Genomic DNA, 8,169 nt, shown 5'->3' with positions numbered 1-8,169 from the left:
TCTTGAATATCTTGTTAAGTGAAAAAGTCTTGAAAACATCTTGTTTTGAGTCGGATTTCATATGAAACAAGCTTTTTTTTTTCATTTGAAGAGGTTTTTAAGCTAATTTCAAGATCGCTTTTATCCCAAAAGTCCCAAATATCACATTTTATTTCAGGAAATCTTGACAAGACGATTTTCACTAGTTCCACTGGCAGATTTTTTTGCTTATTTCAAGCAAAAACGTCTTGTATTTGTTGGTTTTCTTACTTATTTTTGGAGGGGCATTTTTTCCAGTGTTCTTTTGCCTCACAAGAGTCTGTTTTGGCCATTTATGTTTGTAAATCACAAGTTATATCAATTTAGTTTTCTTTGGGCAGTTAGAATATACTTTAGTTAGTTTGGAATCAAAATATAGTTTGGAAACTTAGAAAGGAAATCAGATCTCACTGTATACTACACATATGAGCTTTTAAATTTAGCATTTTTACCTCGCTCGAGATGATTCATCTCCTCAGACTAAGTAGTAGGAGTGAGGGCTTTGTGTCACAGCACAGTGATGTTAAATACAATGTTATGTTGAGTCCTTATGAAGAACTAATTTGGGGTAAATCCCAAAGATAAGCGTCATTGTAGCTTCTTTACTAATGAAACCCCATTTCAGGCAAAATGGCCTCTACTTTAGTGCTCTAATCTCACACAGATAACCTTATCCAGGAGGAAGTCGTGAGGAAATCTATTATGACATATTGGACTTTGTGACACTAAACTTCCAAGTAAGCGCACCGATGTGTCCCATGTTAATGTATTATCTGCTTTCATGGGGCTCCTCATCTCACAGACTGTCCTGTTCTCGCATATTTGGAAGAGCTTCCTCATGCTCTGCTGTCCAGTTAGACTTTGAACCAAAAGCTTTCTGCAACAGGGGAAGTTTTTATCCCTCAAAATCTAATTTATCAGTCCTCGCATATGAAGTGGTCTTACTCAATACTTGGAAAAAGGTTTGCTTCTGGATTTCAACATGCCAGCCGAATTTGTGGTTTGAATTGAGCCCCCACATCCCTGTCGCTCGCATCTCTTATTAGGCCCGTTAGTTATGCAACATTCCTCTTATGCACAGTCACCCGTCTTGTTGTGATGCTGAGATACCTCTGACTTCATTTCAGTGAGTTGAGTTACATCTCCACACGACTTTTCTTATTTCCAGAGGTTACCTTATGTCAAAGCCCTTCTCTCTTCAGAGCCTATTATGTCATTTCTCTATTAGCGCAGGACGGGGAGCTACAGTGAAGTAGTGAACTGAAACCGGAGTGCTCAGTAATTATTGTCTGCTCTACCATTCACCATCATTATTTCATTCACTCTCCTGAGCTTCTAAGACCTCAAAGCTGCTTTAAAAGTCAGCATTTGCCACTTGTGATTTTGACACATAAGGCACGGTTATTAATGCGCATTCCATCTGGCGTTGCTACCGACAGGCCTACTCCCTGTGGACCAGATGCACGTCCAGGTGGCCCGATAAACAAAGCATATCATAGCCGCTAACGGCTCAGTGTTTGGATAGTTGTGGGATGAGAGGAGAGCACAGATCTGACTGGCTCTCTTTAGCCAAAGATTAGCCAATGATGTTGCCCTCGCACTGTTGCAAAAAATGTTGGACCCCTGATGGTGCCCCAGAATGCTTGTGCAGTATTGCGTGTGGCTGTGATACTTCATTGTGTAAGCTTTTCCTGCCAGCAGAAACATGTTTGCTTTTGCTGGTATGAACACTTTGTACTGAGTGCTGGACTGAACACAAGCATGTTCAGTGATTTCCAAACCGTGTCACTAATGACCCGATTTTTCCTGTTTTGTTAAAGAATCTCTTTCCGTTTTTTGTTTTTTCTTCCTCTGCCTGAACGCTGAATCTATTTTTTTTTGATAGATAGATAGATAGATAGATAGATAGATAGATAGATAGATAGATAGATAGATAGGGAAATTATTGTGGTGGAACAGCGTACAGTATAAAAGATATGTAAACAATTAAAGGAAAAACAAGCAAATAGAATATAATAAAAAATGCGTTTGATGAATGCGTTTGCTGCACAGATTGCCCATCACGATAATTAGTTAAGATGATAAACTGAAGCTTTTTATGCCAGAAACCTTTTAAAGATTAGCAGTTTTGACATCGGCAATCGGAGAAATCCACGAACCTGCGAGACAGTCAGACTCACAGAATAGAGAACAAGAACATGTAACACATTTACCGTGACTAATGCCTCTGTGAGTAATTCAACATGCTGTCAATCATTACTCACGCAGAGAACACTGTCTTCACTTTCATTGGTCTGCATGCGGACCAATGTTCTGTATATATGTGCAGGTGCCACTTTGCTGGACAAGAAGAAAGACGGTGACTACACGAACGGGGGGTTGGACCAGTCACTGGGGTCAAGGCTGCAGTCCCAGTCACCACACTTTCATGTGTCCGTGCTCAGGGACGGAAAACAAACAGAGCCCAAGCTTCAGCTGCATCACACACATCTGTGTTTTGATGCCAAAGTGGCCGAACGGTGATCCGATGAGGGCAGGGTGGATCCAGTCTGAGGCAGAGATGGGGACTCGAGTCACTGCGACTTGGACTCGAGTCGACTCGAGTTGCTGTTTTGATGACTTGTGACTTGACTTGACACAAAAAAAAAAGTCCAGCGGCGTCAATTCAGCCCAGAGATGGGACCAAGTCACACATGTGCAAGTCTCAAGTAAGTCCCAAGTAATTTTTTCTTGGTCAAGTCAAGTCAAGTCACCTTATTATTGCAATTTTACCTGCAGAATCTGATCTTAATAAAGTGAAAAGACAAGATATAAGTAGCTGTCAGTAAACATCATTGGCCAATGTGTCCAACCTGTCCACCCCGTATTACATCAAGCTAACGTTAGCTAACTACCGACTAGGCTAACAGGATAATATTAGCTAATTTGACGAGCACTGACTGGTCAGAATGGATCTTCAAATGACGAACAAAGTTCGAAATTGTAGTAGATGCTTAACACTCAATTCATTCAAGTCATCGTGTCTCAAGTCAAGTGCCGAGTCTTTGACTTCCAAGTCCGAGACGAGTCTCAAGTCTTTTATTTTTTGTCAAGTCAAGTCACAAGTCATCAAAACAGCAACTCGAGTCGACTTTAGTCCCCATCTCTGATTCAGCCAAAGCTAAGGTATGGCAAGGTCACTATAGTCACATGACTACAGTATCAATAAATCAATAAATATACAATAATCACCACAAAGTCTGCTATGTAGCTTATCTGTGTGCAAATGCAGTCTCACTCACATAGCCGCTAGGATAACAATGGACTCGTCTCCATCTCCCTGTTATCATTAGCATTAGCATTAGCATTAGCATTAGCATTAGCGTTAGCGGCGGAGTTGCCGCTGGGGCAACATTGGACCCATCATCACCTGCCCTTTTTTTTGGTGATAAATAAATCTAAAGTTTTCTGCTTTCTTTTAATATTTTACATTAATTAGCAAACAACAAATCCCGCTAATAACGTCAGCTTTGACCTCCAGGCTCCGTCATCTCATGGGAGGGAGGGGGGGGGGGCTGGGAGATACCACATTTCAAAAGGGAAGATGATACTTAGATCAATTGATTGTGTTGTTCAGAATTTCATTTGTAGTTCATTTATATGTATTAAATAATAGAATAATCAACACAGTAATTCCATAAATTCATTTTTTTTTTTAAACGAAAAAAAAAACAACTAACATTTACATTTTCCCCAGCCAAGGTGCCAAGGTGTGGCAGCTGCCATATCCTATTGACGCCCATGCTTGAGACTCGACTCGGCACTTGACTTGACTTGAGACACGATGACTTGAATGACTTGAGAGTTATTCAGTTCATGTTTTCAGTTTGAATATAAAATGAATAATTAAAAAAATAATATCGATTATAGGAGCGCAGGATCAACATGTCAGCAGGAGGGGGACCGAGAGTCGTTGTCTTCGGCTTTCGTAATTACCATTTTGACGCCAAAAGGCGAATAGCACAGTGCAAGACATGCGGCATCAACATCTCAGACAGCCAGACCACAACTTCCAACTTTGTTCATCATTTTAAAGATCTATTCTGACCAGTAAGTGCTTGTCAAATTAGCTAATATTATCCTGTTAGCCTAGTCGGTAGTTAGCTAACGTTAGCTTAATATGATACGGGTTGGGGGACAGTTACTTACATCTTGTCTTTTCACTTTATTAAAATCAGATTCTGCAGGTAAAATTGCAATAATAAGGTGACTTGACTTTGACTTGACTTGCCCAAGAAAAAATTACTTGAGACTTCAGACAAACAAATAAGCAAGACCAACCGTTGAGTCAGTATTACATTCGCTGCTGTCTTTGGGTGTACTGATTTGGGTGTACTGATGTGTTTCTATTAATTAATTGTTGCCGTCGTCTTAACACGAAAAGCATCTTGAGGTGATCTGGGGCAAAGCACACCTCTGTCCAGCCCTTTAAAGCAGTGTTTCCCCATTTTCTTTCCTGGGGACCCACTTTTTCAAGTGGATAAATCCTCCTGACCACATTTACGTTAGGCCTAGTTCCTCGAAAAGAGAATTTGTGCATTAACAGACATTTATGACTATTTTTATTGCCTTTAAGCATTATCTTAAACTGGCCATTTAAAAGGGATAGGCATTTGATGAATCTGAACTTTTTTTTATTCACCTATTATTGACAATATATGCCAAAGTAAAATACAGCGAGATGAAATAAATGCATCCCAGAAGAGGGAATCTCATTGTTTTTATATGCTGATCAGTACAGTTTACACAATTTGTAGTTAATGAAACAAAGCTAGTGCAAAAATAAGGCATGTTAATACTTTGTTTTTCTCCCTATCGTCAATAAAAACAAACAGAAACAAAAAACCCACGTAAAATCCCCTGTGACCCATTTGTGGGTCGGGAACCCATCTTTGGGAATAAATGCTTTATATACTCATATACTCAAAATGGGAGTTGCATCCAGAAACTCAATTTTTAACAATCAGTCTTTACTTGTATACAATTTTTTCATCCAAACTGAATATGGCACAAGTTGCTCTAAAGAGTGATTAAGAAAAGAAAAGATCAAACGACGTATTGGAAACATTAGCTCACGAGTCCTTCCCTAAGTTCTGCAGGACTCTGCTCTGAATTTAAAGAAGGAAAACAAACAAAATCCTCAGTAAAGTAGACTAAACATCTGAGAAACTGAGGAAACCACAGACACTAAAACTAAAATCAAGTAAAATCTAAAATATATCTCATTTAGAATCCATATTAGAGACAAAATGTACAGATGAACCACATGGTGAAACAAATGGATGAATAGATAAAGCAGTTATATTAGATGGATAAAAAGACTCCTGATCTTATTGGTTACATAAACACGCTGCACTTCTACACGGGTGTCATGTCTGTGTATGTAAACAAGAATGAGCAAATAAATGAACCATATACCCTTCAGATGTGTGCAATGCAGGAAAAAACAGTGATGAGACGTCAGTTTCTGGTCATCCCAGGGAGAGTAATGATCCCTGCTAGTTGGAAAACGTTCTGGCTTTGCCACCAGGGGCTTATGGGTATTCTAGCATCAACTGGTTGAGCAGGCACCCCATATGCAGAAGCTCAAAGTCCTCACTGCTGCATCCCCAGGTTTGACTTTCAGCTCATGGCTCTTTGGGACATGCCATCTCTACCCACTTTCTCATCCTTTCGCAGCATTTAATAGAAATATGTAAAAAAGAAAAACCTTGTGCTTAAAAACCGCAATCTAAATGAAACCACACAATTTCTGACCACTCTAATCTATCCTGAATATAACAAAATCATCACCTTGTGCCTTTGAGTGCCATGAAGTGCCACAATACTCCGACGTTTTAAAATTGAAGGGCACATTACCCATGAAGCCGTGCTTTTTTATTATAAAGTAAATGCTTTAGCTTTGGCTTGTGTCGAGTGGCTCTTTGGTTTTTCTTTGCACCTTTCATTCATAATTGCTGCAGCCTTTTTGCAAATTCTAATATCTGCTAATAGTGAGGTTTTAACTTTGGTGTTTGCAGAAATTTCTTAAAGAGAGAGACCACTACACTGCAGCTATATGTGTGTATGTGTGTGTGTGTGTGTGTGTGTGTGTGTGTGCAAGGTGTGTTGTGCACAGGCAGAGGTAGAGGCCTGAGAGGGGCAGGACAGAAATGCAGTTACTGAGTAACCCGGAGCAGCAGTCCCATGCTCACCTTTCCCCTAATAGCCCTTCACCTTTGGAACCACGTGAAGTGAGCCTGTGTGCTGACTCCCCACTGTGTGCGCTCAAACACTCTCATACACTCGCCCAGAGAGCTTAGTCAGTGAGAGAATCGCAGCAGCACATGCAAACACAAGTGCATTATGTAGAATTTTCCCTGACAGCAGTTCAGGCCAAATGGCGTGAACGAGGAATGTGTCACTTTTAATGTCTCATCATAGACAAATAAGGGAAATGTACAGTATCTTTTTAGCTTTTAACTCGACTCTTAGTCAGTAGTAGTGACTCATCACTGACTGCTCTGTGCTGAGATTTCCAAACCCATTTGCATGCTGTAGAACGCTGACACCATTAAAGGGATAGTTCGCCTCTTTTGACATGAAGCTGTATGACATTCCATATTAGCAATATCATTTATGAACATTTTCTTAGCCCCTGCTGCGTCCTGTGAGCCGAGTTCCAGCCTCGTTTTGGCAACTTGCAAAGTGAATATTTTACCAAAGGGAGGAAATACTACCAACATGCAATAACTATGAATGAATGTCGCATTTTCGATCTACTCTGGACTAACGTTGGTGAATCTGAACCCAGCAGCAGCAACGTTAGCAACGTTAGCATGTCCTCGGCTAACACTGCAGGTAACTAACTAACTAACTAACTAACACTGCCTATCATGTTAGCGCCATTTGCCTCATTGTAAAACCTGCTGTTAGTAACGGTTAAGGTTAAATGAATGCCTTCTCAGGCATTACATTTAGATGAAATCATGAGAGACAGAGCCTGACTGGCTCAGACCCAGAGGCTGGTGGTACTACCCCCAGTTCACCTCTACCTCCAGCTTCTCCTTTCACCAGAGCAGGAAGAGTTAAATTACCCAGGCCAGGATAGACCAATGTGGACCTCACCGTTGTTGGGTTTGTAAGGTCATGACTCGTGTTACTTCTAAACTAAACAAAGTTAATGCTAATCGACCGGTTTGTTGTCCTTTTTCTCCAAATGAGAATCGATAAGGGAACCGATAAAGAACCGAATCGTTAAGCAGAATCGAAAATGGAATTTGAATCGTAAAAATCTTATTAATTCCCATCCCTAATCTTGCTTCTCAAAACAATATGCGTTCAAAAGAGTAATACATTTGCATCACAAAATTGTTCTCCAGGAAAATGAAGCACAAAGACTGAAGTGATCGGATTCCTCCTCCATTCGGTTAAAAACTCATCTTCAGTCCGTAACTACCTGTTTGCCAGCAGAAAGGCAGCCGCACCTGTTACGGTGTTTGCTGATCGGTCTGCACTTCGGTCTGCACAGCAGGCAGTGATACGAAGGGAGAGAAAATAGGGCCAAGCGATTGTGAGGTCTGACTTTTTCCTGGAGAACGATTTTGTGATGCAAATGTATTACTCTGTTGAACGCATATTGTTTTCAGAAGCAAAACGCTTTATTTTTTAAACCCCAGCCAACTAGCCGGGCTACCTTCTGCAACACCAAAACGAGGCTGGAACTCTGCTCACAGGAGGGAAATTCAATTTTAATAAATTATATTGCTAATATGGGATGTCATGCAGCTTCATGTCAAAAGAGGCGAACTATCCCTTTAATGCTGTCAGGTGCAACTGGGCCACATGTGGTGGACTGTCAGGTCAGCAGGAGGCCACCTTTCTGCTGGCAAACAGGTAGTTACGGACTGAAGATGAGTTTTTAACCGAATGGAGGAGGAATGCGATCCCTTCAGTCTTTGTGCTTCTTCTTTCATCTCTGTTGAACCGTAAAGAGAAGCGCCACGACCAACCAAAAATCCCAACGCACAACTGTGAGTGTCAGCAAGCCTGATCGTGGCTCCTGTGACTGCACTCTTGGATCAGTTGCTTCACCTCATCTTTTTTTTTTTATAATCACGCTGCCACAAAGTA

This window comes from Odontesthes bonariensis, chromosome 9, assembly GCF_027942865.1.
Source record: "Odontesthes bonariensis isolate fOdoBon6 chromosome 9, fOdoBon6.hap1, whole genome shotgun sequence".
In the NCBI taxonomy this organism is placed as follows: Eukaryota; Metazoa; Chordata; class Actinopteri; order Atheriniformes; family Atherinopsidae; genus Odontesthes; species Odontesthes bonariensis.
This window is presented reverse-complemented; position numbering follows the sequence as displayed.